A 21,768-nucleotide genomic window follows, 5' to 3' on the forward strand; every position below is an offset into this window, starting at 1 on the left:
AAGCAAGGCTAGTACTAATGGGGAAACGGGGAAAAACTGTCTCCAGAAATAGTTGGGCAGTGAAAATCTGAAAGGATTGGCAAGTTACCTATATAGGGGGAGGTGTGTGAGAGACAAGAATGGTTCAAAGGATGAACTTAGGGATACTGAATAGGTCGTGGCACCGCCATCTATGGAGATAATATATGAATTGGGGGTGGCGGGTGGGTGTGAATTGTTTTTGATACGTTTGGCGCCAGGAAGAATATTCAGGTGGAAATATCTAGAAGCCTGAAATTTGGGCCACAGGTGAAGGCTTGAGACGGATTTAAATGTCACACCTTGTTGGTAATTAAAAAACTGAAAAGCTCATGCATTCAGTACACGACTGTTAAACAGTCTCCCATGGCCCAGGCGCTGGGGGACACAACACACATGCATGGACAAGATACCCATGGTCCTTGCAGCCTCTCGGGTAGCTTACAGTCGTCCAGGAAGATAAAGTTCTTACAAGGCGCTCCGTTTCCGAAGTACAGAACGTCAGAGGGTTGTGCAAACAATGGAGAACAAATTGGACACAGTGCCCGTGCCTCTACCACATTACAGCTGTGTGCCAGGGGCAGACTCCGGGTGGGTTTCAAGCCTGGGATCACCACTACCAAAGCCAGGAGCCAGGACGATGGCACGGGTTTGGTCTCTAACTGCGAGAGGGAGGGAGGTGCGCTTGGAGAGCGCGGTTGATGAAAACTGGCGATAAGTGAGAATCACTGCCCCAGCAGAACGACCTGAGTCTCTTTTGTGTTTTCTCTGGCCAAGAGTTGCAGGCCGGCAATGTGCTGAGCTGGTTCCACTTGCCCAAGAGGAAACGACTAGAATGACAGTCCACGTAAGGGGTTCACTTTTCCATCCAAACTGCGTCTCCGTCGTCTTGCTGCGGGGAGAGGGTGAGGATGGAACCCAAGGGCCTGGGTGTCAGCACCCCAGAAGCTAAGTGCGGGGAGTACCGCGCGGTCGGAAGCTCTAACACCCGCACAGGCGGTTGGCGGAGAACAATGAGCTACCGGGGAGGAAGCGGAGGGTAAGCGAATTCGGAAGTCGAGGCCCCACGCGGGAAGACAGACGCGAACGCGGCGCTGGGCAACACGCCTGCGCCGCCGGAGGTTGGGAGCGCGTCCCCGCCTGGTGCCACCTCTGAGTCCAGAACCAGCTGCGAGCTCGCAAGGTGAGGGCGGGGGAGTGCACGCCTGAGGGACGGCCGAAACGCGCGAGCGCTAAGAGCGTGCGCACGCGCAGAGCTCCCGCCGGCCGGCGCCCAGAGCGCGGGAGAAGCGACGGAAGCCACAGAAAGGAGGCGCACCTCGGTGAGTGCTCCCCCTCCCCTTTCTCCCGGAGTGCCTTGCGCTCGCCCGGTGGGCGGGGGGGGAGGGGAGGGGAGGCGGCGGTGGCAGCCATGTTGTTGTGAGTCTCTGTGTCTCACCCTCGGTACTTCGGTGGTTCGGAGGAGGAGGGGGAGGAGAAGGAGGAGGTGGGGTGGGGGGGAGGGAGGTAGGTGGAGAAAGAAGATATTGCCGCCACCGAAGGCGGAGGAGGGAAGGACGGCCAAGAGCGACACCGCCGTGTGCCCAACGGTCGGTGTCCCCGGCTGAGGCAGCGCGGCCGCAGCAGCCCCGTAAGTCAGCCCGCGCTTGCTCCTTCTCCCCGTGCTCTGGCACCACAGGGGCTGGCTCCCCGGGCTTTGTGTGGCGGCCTCGGCTGGGGCAGCCCGCAGGTGGGAGGGCGGACGGGGCCTGCGGGCAGCCCGGGACGGCAGCGGCCTGAGGCCCGCTCGCACAATGCGGGGGGAGGGGTGCCGGAAGGGGGTGTGCGCCCGGCGGCGGCGGCGGCGGCGGGGGGGTGGGGGGGGCTCAGCTCTCCCGCTTCCTTTCCTTCCCCACGCCGCAGCCTCGCGGCGCTGGGGTGCTGATGTCCTCGGTTTCTCGGCGTTTGGGGTTAGGGACCGAGCTGTCCTCTCAGCCCTTGGATTCGGAAAGAGGGCAGAGGCCGGTGGGTCCAGAGAAGTGTGCGAGTTGGAAGTGGGCGAAGAGGAAGGAGTGGGTTTATAAAAACAAGTGTGGGAATTCTCGTGGGCCCGAGTGTATCCAGGAAAAGCTTGCAGCAGACAGGTGTGGGTATGAAAGAGCGACTTGGGTTAGGCTGGTTAGGTGCCATTATTAAGGAATGTTATGTTTTTGTTACTGAAACAGATTTCGACACTCAAAAAGATACATACATTAAAACGAAAGGAAAGATTAGATGCTTCAGACATTTTAGCAATAGTTTTGTGTCTGAATTGGGCCAGATTTTGGGAAAATGAATTGTTCCCAAACGTGTGTAAAAGTTATGCTACTTCCGAAAACATACCTAGGGAAAACCCAATTTCCTTAACTTAGTCTTTTATTAAGACACATATTTAAACATTTTGTGGGTTAGTATTACGGACACATTAGGTGTATTAGGACAAGCATGTTAAAGTCAGGTCTTAGGACTTTGTGAGATTTTTAACTTAAAACTGGTGACAGGGTTTTTTTGGTACAGTTTTTTAGGGAAAGCTTTATTAGATGAATGTTTTAAACGCTTAAGAGAAATGTAGTATCTGCAAAGGTATATCGAAACAATTATAATAAAGGAAGTTACCTAAGGATTTTAAGGGCTTGTTTACTGCTTAGATTTCATGTTTAATAGGTGACTCTTCACCATGTGACTGGGAGTATCAGAGGATGATTTAAGGAATTCTGGCTAGGAATCCTGTTTAAAACACAAGGACAGATATTTTTAATTGGCTTAAATTTCTGTCCTTAGTCTTTTAATATCCTGCTTTTTAAAGATAATTTGCTTCATCTGCATAGGCATCATAGTGATTTCCTTTTTGCATGAATGTCGTTTCAAGTCAAATTTTTGGTGAAATAAGTTATTTAGGATTGTCTTTTGGTGTCCCAAGGACAGTTTTTGTACCCACTAAAGGTTTACACGGATTTTAAAAAGTTAGTATTTCAGAATCTTGGGTCTTCAGCTTTTAAGTTCTTTTTTCCTGTTTGTACAAGTCTGGCTATTTAATCTTCAGGTTAGATTTGCTACTAAACATCTTCAAGATAATTTCAACCTTAATTTTTATACGTTTGAAAAAATTTGAGTGCAAGGTTCTTTTAGATGTTTCCATATTTAGTAAAATTTCAACTTAAAAGTCTAAATTACTACCATATTTAATTTGGTCATGCAAGGCTGTCTGCTTTAATAGGCCAATAATCTTAAGTGTTACAAGTATACAAACCAAACTATGCAGTCTTAAAGGTAATATTATGATTTTGTTTCTCCTAAACCTTCCATACTTTATAAATCTTTCTGTTATTGAAATATAACTTGTCTTCCTGTGTAGGTACTTATCCTAGTTAACAAAAGTAACTATGATCATAGCTTTGGGCCAGGTGTGACCTCCAAAGCCAGTCTGGTCAGTGACCAGACTCTGTCTGCTTTTTATAGACATTGACAAGATCTTCATAATTTTTTTAAGTTTATTTTTGAGAGAGAGCAAGCTCGCATGCACAAGTGAGGGAGGGGCAGAGAGAGAAAATTCCCAAGCAGGCTCCTCGCTCTCAGAGCAGAGCCCAGTGCAGGCCTCCAGCTCAGGAACCTTTTGAGATCATGACCGGAGTCGAAATCAAGAGTCAGACACTTAACCAATTGAGCCACCCATGCGCCCCCAAGATCTTCATAATTTTAAGTGGAAGTTGGTTCCTGTCTCCTGAATTATTTCGTAATTCAATGACCTTTAAACTTGTCGGTTTCTAACATAGGGAAATACTCTATTTTTTTCATGTTCTTTTCTTTTTTTTTTAATGTTTATTTTTGAGACAGAGCATGAATGGGGGAGGGACAGAGAGAGAGGGAGACACAGAATCGGAAGCAGGCTCCAGGCTCTGAGCCATCAGCCCAGAGCCTGACGCGGGGCTTGAACTCACGAACCGCGAGATCGCGACCTGAGCTGAAGTCGACGCTCAACCGACTGAGCCACCCAGGCGCCCCGATTTTTTTTTCATGTTCTTAAGTTTATGACTATTTTATTTATTTATTTTTATTTTTTTTTCAACGTTTATTTATTTTTGGGACAGAGAGAGACAGAGCATGAACGGGGGAGGGGCAGAGAGAGAGGGAGACACAGAATCGGAAACAGGCTCCAGGCTCTGAGCCATCAGCCCAGAGCCCGATGCGGGGCTCGAACTCACGGACCGCGAGATCGTGACCTGGCTGAAGTCGGACGCTTAACCGACTGCGCCACCCAGGCGCCCCAGTTTATGACTATTTTAAATATTTGAATGTATCTCATATGCCTTTGACTTGCATTCAGGTTGTGGCTGTTTTACTGATAGGTGTGTGATTAGTATAAAAATTGTACTTGTAACTGGGTAAATTGGTTGGTGATGTATTAGATTTCTTGCTGTTTTTACGAAGGCATAAAAACCGTCTGACTTGCTTCTGTTGTCCTAATTCTTCACTGTTGCTTTTGATGAACTTATAAGAAGGAACTGATCAAGTATGGCTTGTAGTCTCCTTCCTCTCTTTCTCTTTGGAAGTCTGCCCCCTGCAGAAAGCTCTTTATTCTGCTGCTTCTTGACGTGACCATGATAGATAGACTCTGCATCTTTTTGGAGGACCATCAGTTGTCCAGTGCTGCCTGTAACTGGGTCAGGATAATTAAGGGGTGTGGTGGTAGAAGCCCCACTGGCTTAGGTCTAAATTATGCTTTCCGTTGTAGCTTGATCAGATATTGGATTGCTATCAGTCTAGTTCCTGTGTCTCACTTCTGAATTCTGATGTGGTGGAAAAAGGTTTCCTTCAAAAACCTTTCCTTCAAAAACCTAAACCTTCATTTAGAAGCTAATATTTTAATAATAATTTTTATATTTAGCAATATAGATAGAAGACATTTATCACTTAAAATGTATTACTTTTGTAGTGGGAAAAGTGAATTTTCAGAGCTGTTATTTTCGAGCCTTTCCAATGAAACTATTATATAGGTAGGTTCTTCTTTCTTTTTAGTTTCAGGTAGCAGTATGTTTATATACGTAAGGTTAATGTATTTTTGTCTTGGTGACTTTTTCGTCCAACAACTCAAAAGATCCAACTTTATAAATGAAAAAATTAAGACTTGCCTAATTAAACACAGTATCACCTTCCAGAGAGTCATTTTAATTCTTAATAAGATTGTGGAAATTTTTGTTTTTTGTTAACCTTTTTCTTAAAAGAAAAATTTTATTTGATCTTTGCCTGGTTTCTTTCTGTACTTTAGAATTCTAAAGTGCTTTAAAGAATTGAAAAAGTATTGGTTATTCAAGCATGTTGGTAAAAATCATAGTTTAGTGTATTTCACCTCTGCAAATTTAGCTGCTGTAATCCCATCCATTTTTAGTTCACAGATTTTCACTTATTCAGTTACTCTCTTTGTAGAGAAAAGACGTTGGAGTAGAGTACTAGAAAACATACAAGTGTGTACACCTTATGTACATATCCCAGCATTTCACTAAAGGGAAAGTGTGAAGGGAGAATGGGTAGTTGGAATGTAAGAATACTTTTGACTATAAATGGGACAGAAAAAAAAAAAAAAAAGCAGCCATTATCAGCTACCTGAGGCAAGTATTTGAACCACAAAGCCTCCAAAAATCTGCTTCCTGGAAGGGATTTGATGAAATTGACTATAAAATGACACTGCAAAACCACCTATTCAATACCTGCTTAGGAGAATAAAACCTGCAACTGACTGCCAGAGTACATAAAAAATGGTGTGTGGCAGGGGAAGGGGGGAGAGAAGGCATTTTTTTTTCACACTTTTTTGTAGTTGTTAAAAAAAAATATCTATAAATATAGAGAACGTAATTTGAGGATAGATCTTTATGATTTCTATTAGAGTGGACATCTCATACCAAGAGTGCCAGTTTTAGATCTCAAAGTGGTGATCTGTGGTTTTAAGCACTATTGCTGAAAGACTTATGGATCAGTGGAATATTGTTTTGATTGTGTAAGATGCAACTGGTTGTATGCATTCAGACATTAGGGTAAATGAGTGGTAGAGTCAAGCTGACCCTAAGTATAGGTCTTTGCTAGGTAGTCAAATAAGGCAAATTGTAGGTAGAGAAAAATATGGATAGTATTGTCTGGTTTTGTCAAATACCAAGAATTATATACACATAGGAGCTATTTATGTCTTCCATTTTGGTGACCAGGTCATTTATTAACATCTATGCAGTATTTTATCAGCACTTTTAGCTTGACTAAATGTAATAAGTTTTCTGTAGTAATATCTAAGTCTTTAAGACTGATTTAACATAAGCAACATTAAGATTTGAAGTTTTGAGAAGATGATAGCTGTCAGTTTTGTCTGTAGATGTTTTCTTGGACCTCCCTACGGTTGAAGTGTAATTGCTGAAAAGGGATCAAAGGGAATGTCTTTGGTACCTTCATTTAATCTCTAAATTATGTGGTTCCTATACTAGTAGGAATGGGAGTACTCTAGAACTTGCCAAAGATAAATTGTTTGCTAATTTTTATTTTGAGTCTGCTTGAGAAGATACTCATGGAGTATTATTTGAGGAACATTCAATCCCATTTGTTACTCTGAATATTCTAGGTTGTATCCTGTCATCAAGCTAGACTACCAGAAACCTGAATACATTTTGAGACTTGCAGGCCTCTGATAATGCCAGACTTTATTTAGACATTGGTGGTATCAGATCCTTGTTATTAGGGAGTTTATAATACAGTGAAGAGGGGGGGCCCCTGCGTGACTCAGTCGGTTAAAGTGTCTGACTCCTGATTTTGGCTCATGTCATCTCAAGGTTCATGGGTTTGAACACTGCCTCAGGCTCCCTGCTGACAGGATGGGGCCTGCTTGGGATTCTCTCTCCCTCACTCTGCTCCTACCCACATGTGTGCTTTTGCTTGCGCGCCCTCCTCCTCCCCTCCCCTCCTCTCTCTCTCTCTCTCTCTCTCTCTCTCTCTCTAAGTAAATAAATTTTAAAAATAAAGTGAAGAGGAAGTTGATTAAACTTGTGATTACAGTGCAGTATACTAAGTGTACTGAGTAACACACGCGAGTGATGTCACAAAAGTGTAATGGGCTTACATAGGTCAGGAATAGCTGACACAGGGGTCAGGAATAGCTTTCTATGCAAGGTTAAGTTGAGTTTAAAAAAAAAAAAAATTGGAGAGGGGCACCTGGCTGAGTCAGTCAGTCAGTAGGGCATGCAATTCTGGATCTCAGGGTCATGAGTTCAAGCCCCATGTTGGGCTTGGAGCCTACTTAAAATTTAAAAATGAAAAAAGACCTGGAGAAATTAGTCAAGAGATGGGTAAATGGCATTCAGCCAGAGGGATTAGTATGGGTAGTGACCCTGATAGGGGAGAGTAGCAGAACTTAAAGTGGAGGTAGGGAACATTGAAAAGATAGGACCTGGAGAGATAAATAGGGGCTCATCAGATTTAAAGGCTTTTTTTAAATTTGGTCATTCCTGAAAGACTTTGGAAATCCAAGATTGTAAACTGGGAAGATTTAGACCATATTGTTTGGAACCTTTAAAGTATTGCTGTGGAATTGCATTCCCTGGATTGTGTTACAAGTTAGGTACATGGTTTTCCTGGAGGAAAGCTGACTATAAAAAATGAGATTATAGGGGCGCCTGGGTGGCGCAGTCGGTTAGGCGTCCGACTTCAGCCAGGTCACGATCTCGCGGTCCGGGAGTTCGAGCCCCGCGTCGGGCTCTGGGCTGATGGCTCAGAGCCTGGAGCCTGTTTCCGATTCTGTGTCTCCCTCTCTCTCTGCCCTTCCCCCGTTCATGCTCTGTCTCTCTCTGTCCCAAAAATAAATAAACGTTGAAAAAAAAAAATTTAAAAAAAAAAAAAAAATGAGATTATGAAACCTGCATCTGTTAAGAGAATGTTGTTGAGATTTTCTGTTACAGTTCTGTGTCCTTGATATAATGTTCCATATAAGAAATTTCTTTGAAAATTTAGTGCTAGAAATAAGGTTGTCTATGAGGAATTGGTATGATTTTTTTTTCATGGATAATGAGAATTGTATGTAATTTATTGTGTTTTCTCCCCTTTTATCTTTGTGTCTTCAGAAGTTACATTTTACTTACTAATTCGCTACTAATACTTGCTTTGTTATTTTCCTAAGATTAGTTTTTGCTTTATTGTCTATATTTCTTCCTATGAGATACTTCATGCAGCTTTCAACACATTTTTATTTACCTAGCTACAGAGCAAATTTCATTTAAATTATGCTCAAGAATATTTCTATACAGACCCTTTTTTGGTATGTAACTTAATAGTCCTGGAAACTAACAGATTTGGTTTCTCTTTTCAGCCACTGCAGTGTAGGCATTTGTGGTGGTGGTGGGGTGTGTGTGTGTGTGTTTTAAGTTTTTAATTTTTTTTTTTTAGTAATCTCTACACCTAATGTGGGGCTCGAACTCCCAATCCAGAGGTGAAGAGTCCCATGCTGTTCGGAGCCGCCCAGGGGCACCATAGGCAGTTGTTTTTTTGTTGTTTTTTTCTAAGCAACTTACAGAAGGTTTTTTACAACATCTTTAAGAAATTGGTTGGGTCATTTCACTTAAAGTTATTGAGATACAAGTGATCATCCATTCAAAGCTTGTTCTTGAATATTTGAGGAATTTAAAAAATCACAATTCATACTTAATCACCTAAGAGATTCCTATTTATTTGAAAGGTTTGTACAGCTCATATATTTTTTCTTATACTATTCAGAGTAGTCATAGTAAACCAAACGTGTTTTAAAACTTAACTGTCATAAGTTGTGGCTTTTCTTAGACAAAAGTTTAAAAAGTTGAAATATGTTGTATAATTGGCTAAGCTTTCTTTTCTTGGAAATTACTAGAAATACTGCTTAAAATAACTTATTTTGTGTTAACATATTTCCAGAAAAAAAGTTATGATAATACTGGCGTAAAGCTAAGCAGTTTTAACTGTAGGACTTACTATGTGACAATGAATTCTGGATTGACTGTATGCTCAGCTTGCAAAAGAATAAATGAGTACCAGGGAGCAGCATATCCTAAATGTAATGGACAGGGAACCTCTTATTTCAAATAACACTGTGAGTTGGTGGTTAAGGAAAACACTTTGGAAAATTCTAAAGAAAAAAAATCCTTTTAAAATTGCATTAGAGTTTGCTGCTTAAAATGGTTTTTATTTTTCCTCAGTTGTCTCAGACCATGCATTGAAATGACTTCCTTTAGTTCTGTTACAACCTAACATTTAAGTTATTTCTCCTTGGTGCTATATTGATTCCAATTGATTATGTGTAACAATTGAAAATTACTAGATAATCATTTGAGACAAGTCTTCAGTTGTTGGGCATTCAACCTAGTACTAAAATGAACTGAAAATAGCACAGGATCACTTGTACTATATTCTGCGATAAAGTCTTTAAACTAATGCATTTAAACTATGTTAACATAGGACCTTTTAGGGTGCCTGGGTGGCTCATTTGATTAAGCATCCAACTCTTGATGTCGTCTTAGGTCTTGATCTTAGAGTCATAAGTTCAAGCCCCGTATAGGGCTCTGCACAGTGTGTGAAGCATATATATGTATATAGTGCATGTATAAATATGTGTGTGTATACATGCACGTATACATACATATATCTATACGTGCATGTGTATGAGCACGCACACACACCTTTAAAGAAAAAAACAATTTTGCTAGCTTCAGTGAGCCTTAGAACACAAACCAAAAAAGCAAAGATAAAGCCAGTAGTAGTACCTCCTCTCCTACCAGAGTTAAGTGTTTATTTGGTCATACTGCACACAAATATATGATCATATATATATTGCTCCTCTATTTTAAACAAAAATGGGATTGTGTGATACACCTTAGCCAACTTGGTATTTTTACTTAATATGGACATTTGACTATATTACTTATCAACTTGTAACATTCAGTGCATAGATTTTTAATTTGCTATACCATTTTTCTGTTGTTGAGTTTATGTTGTTTAATTCTTATTTTTGAACCACTAGAAGTGGTGCTGCAGTAAATGTTATGCAGTTTATTTTTTTCTTGTTGGTGCTGTTTATGTAAGGTAAATTCCCAGAAAAATTCTTGTATTAGAGGATTTTATATTGATTTTTAAAAAAATTTTTTTTTAATAATAAATAAACGTTTATTTATTTTTGGGACAGAGAGAGACAGAGCATGAACGGGGGAGGGGCAGAGAGAGAGGGAGACACAGAATCGGAAACAGGCTCCAGGCTCTGAGCCATCAGCCCAGAGCCCGACGCGGGGCTCGAACTCACGGGCCGCGAGATCGTGACCTGGCTGAAGTCGGACGCTTAACCGACTGCGCCACCCAGGCGCCCCTATATTGATTTTTTTAAGTAAGAAAATCATCCACTCATTATACTAGGTCATTAACACTCTAGAAAACACTTATGTTTTAATTTTATATATTATCTCATTTATTCTTCACAATAATCCTGTGAGGGGGGCATATTCTCATTTGCAAATGGGGAAACAGGACCAGAGTATTCAAGTGTTCTGAGTTCATTCACCTAGTTCGGGACAAACGTGGAACTATATTCTAGGTCTTTTAATTCATATTTATCTGTTACATCATGATGAATGATCCAAATTTTTTATTTTTTTATTTTTTATTTGGAAAACCATTAGGGTGTTTGTAGGTGTATTCCTTAGCTATAGGTGATATGGTGATGTGTAAGGGTCTCAGTTGTATCTGCACAGGGAAACATCATCTGGAGAACTTGCAAAAATACTAATAACAATCTATCCCTGTTTCTCTGCCCAGACTGGTTTAAGTTTTAGATAAGTGGGAACTGAGAAAGACGGAAACAGACAGATGGAGCATGAGCAGGGGAGGGGCAGAGAGAGAGACAGACAGACAGACAGACAGAAAGACAGACAGAATCTGAAGCAGGCTCCAGGCTCCAAGCTGTCAGTACAGAGCCTGATGTGGGGCTCCAACCCACGAACCGTGAGATCATGACCTGAGCCAAAGTCAGATGCTTAACTGACAGAGCCACCCAAGTACCCCTTGGATTTTTTTCTATATATGCATAAATGCATTTATCTCATGCTTTTGAATGGATTCATACTTGATAATGTTACGAGTTTTCCTCTCTCCTTATTACATTATCCTGATCCTCTCCCTCATAACTGTTAACATTTCATGGAACACTGGTGTAACCAGAATAGCTTGCGTGATTGTGTTATGTGTTTTTTCTGTCCTAGTTATGATTTAGAGAAGTTTTCAAGTCTAACAGTTAATGTGATATTAATACACTGAAAATACCAATTAAATGCGATGGAAATTAAGAAAAAGATTGCTTGGGGATAGGTTTTGATGAAGAAAGTGGCATTTGAGCCAAATTTTGAGTTTATAGAATTTGCATGTGAAGAGTTAGATGGCAAAGAGCTGTCCAGGGGACTGGAATAGTATAAGCAAAAGGATGATTGGGGAAAGCTTTTAGTTGTATAATTTACATACAAGCTGACTGACGGTTTATGCTTGGTTGGTATGGAAAAGAGCAGCATTGGAGCCTTTGGAGTCTTGACAGTATCAAATCCTCTGCCATTTTTTTTTTTTTAATTTTTTTTTTCAACGTTTATTTATTTTTGGGACAGAGAGAGACAGAGCATGAATGGGGGAGGGGCAGAGAGAGAGGGAGACACAGAATCGGAAACAGGCTCCAGGCTCTGAGCCATCAGCCCAGAGCCCCGACGCCGGGCTCGAACTCACAGACCGCGAGATCGTGACCTGGCTGAAGTCGGACACTCAACCGACTGCTCCACCCAGGCGCCCCAAATCCTCTGCCATTTTAGTAGTTTTTTGTCTATTAGGATATGGAAATTGGTACAGTTTCCTTATTTGTAAAGAATCCTGCTTTTCTGGATTGTAGTAAGAATTAGATACAATGTGTCTAGTATGATCTGTGGCATGACATTGAGTGTTAAGTAAATTTTGTTCTCTTTAGGGGGTGGTGTCTGATAAAAATAAGGCCAAAGACATTTATGCTTATTTGGAAATCCATTTTTTGGGAAAAAATTTTTATGTGTCCTTTGTCAAAAATATGGTCGAGGAAGTAATAAGTTATACTAAGTTTATACAGTAGCTTGGACCCTGAGTCAGTTAGCCTTGTGTAGTTTACAAGCTGCAGTTTATAAACTTTTTTTTTTTTTTAAAGGGGGATGGATTCAAATTGTACCAATCCTTCAGGCCCAGCTTGAATACTACCTGCTTCCCATGGCCTTCTGTCATGTTGTTATGTATATTAAACTTTATTATGGAGATTTTCAAACACAGAAGTAGAATAATGCATTGTATCCTCAGGTATCTGTCATCCATATTCAACCTTGGGTGAAATTTAACTTTTATTAATTTTTAAAAATATTTTTATTTAGTTTTGAGATAGAGACAGAGCATGAGCAGGGGAGGGGCAGAGAGAGGGAGGGAGACACAGAATCTGAAGCAGGCTCCAGGCTCTGAGCTGTCAGCACAGAGCCCGAAGCGGGGCTCGAACTCACGGACCATGAGATCATGACCTGAGCTGAAGTGGATGCTTAACCAACTGAGTCCCCCAGGTGCCCCTGAAATTTAACTTTTAAACGAATATTTCTTTTTTTTTTTATTTTTTATTTTTTTTTTTTAAATTTTTTTTTTTTCCCAACGTTTTTATTTTTTTATTTTTGGGACAGAGAGAGACAGAGCATGAACGGGGGAGGGGCAGAGAGAGAGGGAGACACAGAATCGGAAACAGGCTCCAGGCTCTGAGCCATCAGCCCAGAGCCTGACGCGGGGCTCGAACTCACGGACCGCGAGATCGTGACCTGGCTGAAGTCGGACGCTTAACCGACTGCGCCACCCAGGCGCCCCACGAATATTTCAAGTCAAATCCCAGACAGCAGACCAGTTCAAGCATAAATTCTCTTACTGATGAGGACTTATTAAAATATACAATCCTCTCGGGGTGTCTGGGTGGCTCAGTCAATGAAGCATATGACTTTGGCTCAGGTCATGATCTCACAGTTAGTGAGTTCTGCCTGCTTAGGGCTCTGTGCTGACGGCTCAGAGCCTGGAGCCTGCTTCAGATTCTGTGTCTCCCTCTCTCTGCCCTTCCCCCGCTCACCCTTTGTGTGTGTGTGTCTCTCTCTCTCTCTCTCTCTCTCTCTCTCTCTCCAAAAATAAGTTAACATTTAAAAATATAAAAAAAGTAAACATTTAAGTACACACACGCACACACAGTCCTCTTGTATTATCACTAACAAAATTCCTGTGTATCATATAATACTCATTCCATATTTAGATTTCCCTGATTTTCTCAAAAAAGTCTTTTTTATAGTTGGTTTGTTAAAATCATGATTCAGACAGGGTTTACACAATATATTTGACCTTTAAGCTTCTTCTGAATAATATTCTTCCTTTTGTCCTCCCCTTTAAAATTTCACATCATAGATAATGTTAGTGAAACCAGGTGGTTTTCCTTTTTTCCATATTCTGGATTAGACAATTACTTTCTTGTGTTATCTATTGACTGTTCTTTCATGTTGCGCATATTTCTGATAAACTAGTATTTGGATCTAGCACCTTTATTAAATTGAAGTTTAATGGTTTTTGTTTTTGAGGCAATAAAATTTCATAGGGTGGTGCTTTTTCATATTTCATTTTATTATGGGGCATATAATGTTTGCTTGTTCTACTTTTAAGATGATAGCATATTAAATCACAAATTAATGTTAATTTATAAATACTCCTTTTGGAGGGGGCTCATTCCATAATGTATCTTTGATATTTCACATGTCTCAGATTCATTAGTCTCTTTGCATTGTCTGTTTTTATTCAAGTATGTCATTTTCATTTCCATCTAAGTTATTTGACCTCTCAAGTGTTATGTAAAAGTATCAGAAACTAGGATTGATTGAGGTTGATTGTGAAGATCTTCTGTAGGCAATATTTTGCTTTTCAAAATAAAAGAATTTCCTTGAGCAGTATTTTATTTCCCAAATGAATTGAGAAGACTTCATAAGGACTCAAATATATGGTGATTCTCCTGTGAGAGAATTTAAGGAAAGAATATCTTGCCTCATATTTGCATATTTGTAAGTTAAATATTTATCCTATTTTGCCCCTTTGTGAGATTTATCCTCAAAGAGCGAAAGCAGTCTTGCACAGAAATATTTGGTAAATTTGTATTTAATGTCTAACTGCTGTAATTTAATTTCTAAACTTATTAGAAGATTCGACGTAGGGTCTTTGAAGATTTCTGGTTTCTGGGAATCTATATTGATTTTTTTTGTTGTTGTTTTGGCCAACTTTCATGCAAAACTAAAACTTGACTTTTCCTTAGTATAGTTGAGTGAGAAATACTGTTCTTGATGCTGGTAAAACAAGCACATATAGTTATCCCGTGAAGTATGTGGACAAATAAGTATTAAATATCCGAAAAGGTTCTTATGGTTCTTGGCTCAACTGCTAGCTAAGTGACTTGTCCAACATCACTAGAAAAGTATATGGTTAAACTTATGCCCCCAGGAAAAATAAATTACTAGGTGTTGACAGTGAATAGTAGAAATTTGTAATGTTCAATCTTTGAAGGCTAATGGTCTACTACAAATACTTAAGCCTGGATTTAGGTTTACCTTTGTCATGGATAAGAAAAGGCATTACTGGAGTGCTTGGGTGGCTCAGTTGGTTAAACATCCAACTCTTGATTTTGGCTCAGGTCATGATCTAGCATTGGACTCTGCCTGCCTAAGCATGGGAAGGGTATAGAGAGGGGGAAGAGAGGATTGGAAAGTGGGCTCTGAGCTGACAGCAGCAAGCCCAATGTGGAGCTGGAACTTAGGAACTGCAAGATCATGCATGACCTGAACTGAAGTCAGACACTCAACCACACAGGTGCCCCAAAATGAAGATATTCTTAAGGACTTTAGCTCCTGTGTGTTTGCAGTAGATACCACTAATGTTCAGTGATTATGTTCATTAAAAACTATCCAAAGAGGAAAAGGAAAAAAAAAAAAAAAACTATCCAAGGAGGATGACTACCAAGAATATTTCATCAACAGCCTAAGTTACTTTTTATATTGGCTTATATTTAATTTGGTTTTCAGTTTTTTTTTTTTTTTTTTTGTAATTGGTGCACAAGATCACAATAGCCATCAGGTGTTATAGGACTAATATGGAAAAGTAGTGTCAGTGGGAAGTTGCTATCAGTTATTTTATGTTGAATGTCTTCAGTGGTATAGAAAATCTGAGGAAGTTCTTGTTCTTTGTCTCTCCATTAAAATTAGCATTATGTATTAATATGTATGAAGGCATTTATATACAGTTACTATCCAGATATTAGTTGATTTCGTGATTTGAATTTATATTTCATACAATACATATTGAGCATTCAGACAGCTAAGACACAGTTCCTGGTCCCTTAGACCCCAGAGCTTAATTTCTACTATGGCCTTTAAATAGAACTAATTATGATACTATGAATTAGTGTCATATCATAGTAGAAAGTGCTTTAGTACCATTTATTGTGGCTCTAAATGGTTTTCCCTCCAACTTATTTTTTATAGTAGGCATATGGTGAGGAATTGGATCAGATGTCTGAGAAAAATTAGTATATATTTTTTTAATGTTTATTTTTGAGAGAGAGCACAAGTGGGGAAGGGGCAGAGAGAGAGAGACACACACACACAGAATCCAAAGCAGGCTCCAGGCTCTGAGCTGTCAGCACAGAGCCCAATGTAGGGCTCGATCCTATGAACCGTGAGATCATGACCTGAGCTGAAGTCAGACACTTAACTGACTGAGCCACCCAGGCACCCTGAAAAATTAATATTCTTAATGACATAAATGTACTTATCAATGCATATTCTTGGTTCTTTACACAAACTTGTTAAACTTTTGAGTTATGTGTTAGTAAATATAAAAACTTAGAACTTAACCAGTATACTGAGGTTCTTTATCTGTTTTTCTCATGTAATTAGCAATAATGTTGCCTACAAAAAGTTGGTTAATGCTGTTAATTTTTTTTTTTTTTTTAAGTTTATTTTGAGAGCTCGCATGCGTGTGCACGCATTGGGGGAGGGACAGAGAGAGAGGGAGAATGTGAGAATCCCAGGTTCCTCACTGACAGTGCCAGCCCAGTGCTGGGCTCATGAGCCATGAGATCATGACCTGAACCAAAATCAAGAGTCAGACCCTTAACCAACTGAGCCACTCAAGTCCTCCTAATGCTGTTAAATTTTAGAATTTGATGACACTGTTGTTTCCTTTTGTTAGGAAACAAAAGAACCTCAAAAACTTTAGTTCACACTTACCTCAGTATTTTGCAAGGTCTTGGCCATAGAGAAGTTTCTATTATGTATCTTCTATATGAGCCGATTCCAGTTGTTTATTAAAGGAAACAGTTTTGGGAGAATTTCATGGCTTAATAATGCAAACAAAATTTGAAGAACCCCAAGCAGTACTGTGTACCATAACTCTTGGATGCACTTTCTTCAAGTTAACATAGTCAATTCAATATTCTGTAAATGCATGCTAGATACTCTGTTGCTTGTTGAAGAAAATACTGTTTTTTTCTCCTATGATCTAACCGTTCTGGATAAAATTGTTAAATTTATGTCCAAATTCTTTTCCCTTGCCACCAGATGGTATCAGCATTTGTAACTGTGTAGGACATAGTAGATTGGCATTTTGCAAAAATTTTGGAGTCCCACTTACTGATATACATGTGACCCCTGCCCCCTCAACTTTATTATTATTAAAATGGAGATTATTGGTTTGAGAATTTAACAGCATTTCTGTTCTGTTGTTTTGCCCACTTTCTCCTCTCTTCGTGATTGAGATAAATGGTAACACCCTAAACTGAAAAGCTGAGTTTGATTTTTTTTGGTTTTTTTTTTTTTTTAAAGGCTTTTCCTCTTCCCCTATCTAATCCCCTTCATTTAAATGTAACCTGAAATACCATTCATTTTAAGAACAAAATATGCCTGGGGAATAGTATGAATGAAAAGGTTGAAGGCAAAGCTCTGATGCTTAACTTTTGGCTTGCTCATATTTTAGAGTGAATTATCTGCATTTGATTTTTTTGTGGAGCAGTCAAGAAAGTAAATCCACTAGAGCAGAGGTCGGCAAACTGGCCTACACTCCAGATCTAGCCCACTACCTATGTTTGTTTGGCTCACTCTCCAGGATTGGTATTTAGATTTGTAAATGGAGAAAAATTAAAAGAATAATATAACACAAATACTTGAAATTCAGGTTTCACTGTTCATAAATAAAGTTTTATTAGGACACATTCATGCTTATTTACTTTGATATCATCTATGGCTGCTTTTTGTGCTACAAAGGCATATTCGAGAACAGAGACCATATGACCTGCAAAGCGTAAAATGTTTACCATCTGGCTTTTTACTAAAAAAATTTATTGACCTCTGCACTGGGGCATAATTCACCACAAAAGAATGGATCCAAGAGACTTCTCACGTTTATCTGGAGGTTCTTTAACTTACAACCTCATCTATTTGGACAACAAATAAAGCCTGGAAGTAAGCAAAGAAGGGCTTCAGTAAAGCTTCAGTGCTTTAGTCTTGAGAACATTGCTTTTATGTTCCTTTTATTTTTCTCAATAAAAATCTCCCTTTTTATTCATAGATTATACAGATATATTGTAGAAAGGTAATTAAATAAATAAATAGATGGGGAAAATGGTGTATTCTGATCACTTAAGGATGGTGTGAATTTTGGATGATTTCCTTTCAGTCTTTTTTCATTAAAAAAGTTTTTTTTTTAATGTTTATTTTTGAGAGAGAGGGGCAGAGAGAGGGGGAAACACAGAATCCGAAGCAGGCTCCAGGCTCAGAGCTGTCAGCATACAGCCTGACGTGGGCCTAGAGCTCACTGACTGCGAGATCATGACCTGAGCCAAAGTCGGACGCTTAACCAACTGAGCCACCCAGGCGCGCCCCCCCCCGCCCCCCGCCAAATTTTTAATGTTTATTTTTGAGAGAGAGAGACAAGGAGACACAGAATCTGAAGTACTCTCCAGGCTCTGAGCTGTCAGCACAGAGCCCGTCGTGGGGCCCGAACTCACAGACCGTGAGATCATGACTTGAGCCAAAGTCAGACAGACGCTCAACTGACTGAGCCACCCAGGCGCCCCTGTCTAAGCATTTTCTTAATTGCAAACTCAAATATTTTTAATAGTTATGTGTTATTTCATTTTATAGATGTGTTACTTAACTATTGTAGGGCAATTATGCAGTTTATAATTTTGGAAGTCAGTAATCTGCAAGCAACAATACTGCAAGCATGTTTATACATAGCTTTTATATATTTATATTTATTCTTAGGATTGATTCCCAAAGTTGGGGAAACTGGTTCAAGAGATATGAATCTCGGACACCTGGGTGGCTCTGCTGAGTGGATCAACTTCAGCTCAGGTCATGATCTCATGACTCATGGGTTGGAGCCCAACATTGGGCTCTTTGCTGACAGCTCAGAACCTGGAGTCTGCTTTGGATTCTGTGTCTTCCTCTCTCTCTGCCCCTCCCCTGCTTGTGCTCTGTCTCTCAAAAATAAATTTAAAAAAAATTTTTAAAAAGCTATGAATCTGTGTGTATGATGTTAAATTGCTTTCCTAAAAAAGGATTGTAACTATTTTTTTAATTAAAATTTTTTTTATGTTTATTCATTTTTGACACAGAGACAGTGCGAGTAGGGAAGGGCAAAGGGAGAGGGTGACACAGAATCTGAAGCAGGCTCCAGGTTCCAAGCTGTCAGTACAGAGCCCCATATGTGACTTCAACTCACAAACTGTGACATCATGACCTGAATCGAAGTCGGATGCTTAACAGACTGAGCCACCCAGGAGCTCATTGAAACTTTTTAGAATACGTTTTTGTGCGTGTGTGTTACAGGTAGTTTCCTTCTTAAAGCATGTTTTTACTGTTGTTAGTCTACCATACCTGGATATCTGAGGCTACGGATCACTGCAAATTAAAAGCAACCTAATTAAAAAGGTCGGAAATAGCACCACTATGTTCAAGTCAAGTGATATTTATTTAGTTATTTTAATTTTTTTTAAAGGTTATTTATTTTTGAAAGACAGAGCGACAGAGCATGAGCAGGGGAGAGTCAGAGAGAGAGGGAGATACAGAATCCGAAGCAGGCTCCAGGCTCCACATTGTCGAGCTGTCGGCACAGAGCCTGCTGTGGATCATGACCTGAGCCTAACTCAGATGCTTAACCAACTGAGGCCACCCAGGTGCCCCTCAAGTCAAGTAATACTTAAACTGACAGCAAGGCAGGAAATGCTAACAAAAGCAGCCACAAGAGACCTAAACATTGAGTTCCACAAGAGCCTCAGAAAGTATTGTTTCTTTCTAGAGTAGTCTAGTTGTGGTGCTGGTAATGGATATTTGTTGAGTACTTTTTATTAATAGTTTACAAAACATTTTTGGATACATTATCTCATTTGATCTTCACAATAGATTAAGTAAGCTAAGGCTTAGAGGTTAGACAACTTGCAAAAGTCAAAATGTGAACTCACATTCTGTACCTAATCACATACTATTTCTATTGTACCATATTGTCTGATATAAAATGTGTCCATTGTGCTTTCTTTAGGAAAGCAGAATAAGAAAGAATCAACTTTAAGGCCATTTCCATATCCTAAATAATAAGAATTTTAAGGTTTTGGCCCTAATAGAATAATTACTTTAATAAGGACAGTGTGTTCTCAGAGGATACAGATAAATAAAATGTTCCATGGAAGAGTGTTTTAAAAAAAATTTTTTTTTTTACATTTTATTTTTTTTTGGGAGAGAGAGAGCGCACGCGCAGTGGGGGAGGGGCAGAGAGAGAGGGAGACACGGAATCCAAAGCAGGCTCCAGGTTCTGAGCTGCCAGCACAGAGCCCAACGCGGGGCTCAAACTCAAACTGTGAGATCATGACCTGAGCCGAAGTCGGATGCTTAACCAACTGAGCCACCCAGGCACCCCTGGAAGTGTTTTAATGACTGCAGTTGGTATGATCTTTGTACGTTGAGCCCTTCAGTGCTTAATATCGTTTAATGCATTTAATGTATAAGTTGATTTAAAAGGCACATATTGTTAAGCTTGTAAAGCATATGTTGATTTAAATTTGAAGCATACTTAAAAACTTAGCTGCATATTAGGAAGCCACTTTAGATGATTGAAAATATGATTCCTAATAACATGTTGGCAATATTCTGTAGCTTCCAGATGATTGGCCATTAGACTTGGGAAACAGTTAATGCTTGGAAGAAGTTGAAGCTGTAATGGAATGAGAGATCTAGAAGATACAATATAAAATACAAGGTTTAAGAGAAGGATCACATGTGAATCTAAGAAAAAGAATATAAAGGACATATTTAGAGCAATATGTGAAATCCTATGAAATATTTATAGAATAATGAAATTGACTATATCTAAATTTAGGGAATTTTAAAGAAACATTTAGAAATCAAAGATGATTTAAGCAGACAATACTAGACATTAGAACAAATTGTTTTGTGTTAAGATGGAGAACTTTGTGTGAATGAGAAGTGTGGAACACATTTGGACCAAGATTCCTTTATTTGTCTTGATAATTATATACATGTGCAAAATGTATATAAGTATATGTAACATCGCGTATTATATATATGGCTACAGAATTTTATATGCCTATGTATATATGTTGTGTGTAAAACAATATTTTGATCTCAGTGAGTTTGCTTTAAAACCAAGAGCCATGGGGGCAACTGGGTGGCTCAGTCGGTTTTGGCTCAGGTCATCATCTTGCAGTTTGTGGGTTCGAGCCCTGCATCACTGCACCAGTGCAGAGCCTGCTTGGGATTCTCTCTCCTCCTCCTCTCTATGTCCTTCCCCCACTCATTCACTCTCTCAAAATAAATAAACTTAAAAAAAAAAAAAAATCAGTGTCTTGATGATAGGGCTAGAGTTCTTATAGGTGCAGGTAAATTGCTTCATCTACATATGTAATAAAACCTATAATGTTGACATTTTTACTTTAAATGGGCATATGAATTTGAGAGAAATTAAGAGGGAAAAACAGTCCTTTATACTTAAGCACATACTTACCATTTCTGGTGCCCTTCATTCCTTGAAGATCTGAGTTTCCATCTGTTATTTCCCTTAAGCTTGAAAAAAATTTTTTAAGTATTTCTTGAGGTGGAAGTCTGTTCTAACAAATGTTTTTATCTAAAAATATCTTTTTTTTTTTTTTAAAGCCAAAGCATATTTCTACCAGGTAAAAACTTCTAAGTTGGCATTTTTATTTCTTGTTTCAGCACTTTACAGTCTCTTCCTTTGTATTCTGGTCCCCATTGTTTGAAGTGCAAAATCAGTGGGCACTCATATTATCTTTTCCCCTTTAGGTAACCTTTTTCTTCTAGCTGTTTTCGGGATTTTCTCTTTGATTTTTATTATGGGTATGGGTTTTATTTTCTTTTTTCCCCGTTTTGCCTTGGGTTCACTGAATATCTTAAATCTATGAATTTTGCTTTCATCAAACTTGAAAGAATTTCTTTCTGGCCATTGTTTCTGCAAGTAATTTTCCCACCTCATTTTCTCCTTTATTACTTTTTTTTCCCCTCTCTCTAGATTGGAAATCTCGGTTGATCTATCTTTAAATTCACTGACCTTTTATCTCCAATCTGTTACTAGATGCATCCAGTGAAAAATTTTAAAATATAT

General features: G+C 39.4%; 1 protein-coding gene across 16 annotated transcripts in view; it reads left to right on the forward strand.

Moving 5' to 3' along the window:
- The first annotated feature begins 1,276 nt into the window (after window positions 1-1,276).
- The window catches only part of PUM2 (pumilio RNA binding family member 2), a 101,873-nt gene continuing 81,381 nt past the window's right edge, over window positions 1,277-21,768 (forward strand). For 8 of the 16 annotated variants that reach the window (XM_045447631.1, XM_045447630.1, XM_045447636.1 and 5 more), the window contains exon 1: window positions 1,508-1,648. The gene's annotated coding sequence lies outside the window, so the exon portion shown is untranslated. Of the gene's footprint in view, window positions 1,341-1,390; window positions 1,649-21,768 lie in introns of those variants that run through there. The other 8 variants (XM_045447637.1, XM_045447632.1, XM_045447628.1 and 5 more) reach the window with 7 other exon arrangements.

Source organism: Leopardus geoffroyi, chromosome A3 (genome assembly GCF_018350155.1).
Source record: "Leopardus geoffroyi isolate Oge1 chromosome A3, O.geoffroyi_Oge1_pat1.0, whole genome shotgun sequence".
Taxonomy (NCBI): domain Eukaryota; kingdom Metazoa; phylum Chordata; class Mammalia; order Carnivora; family Felidae; genus Leopardus; species Leopardus geoffroyi.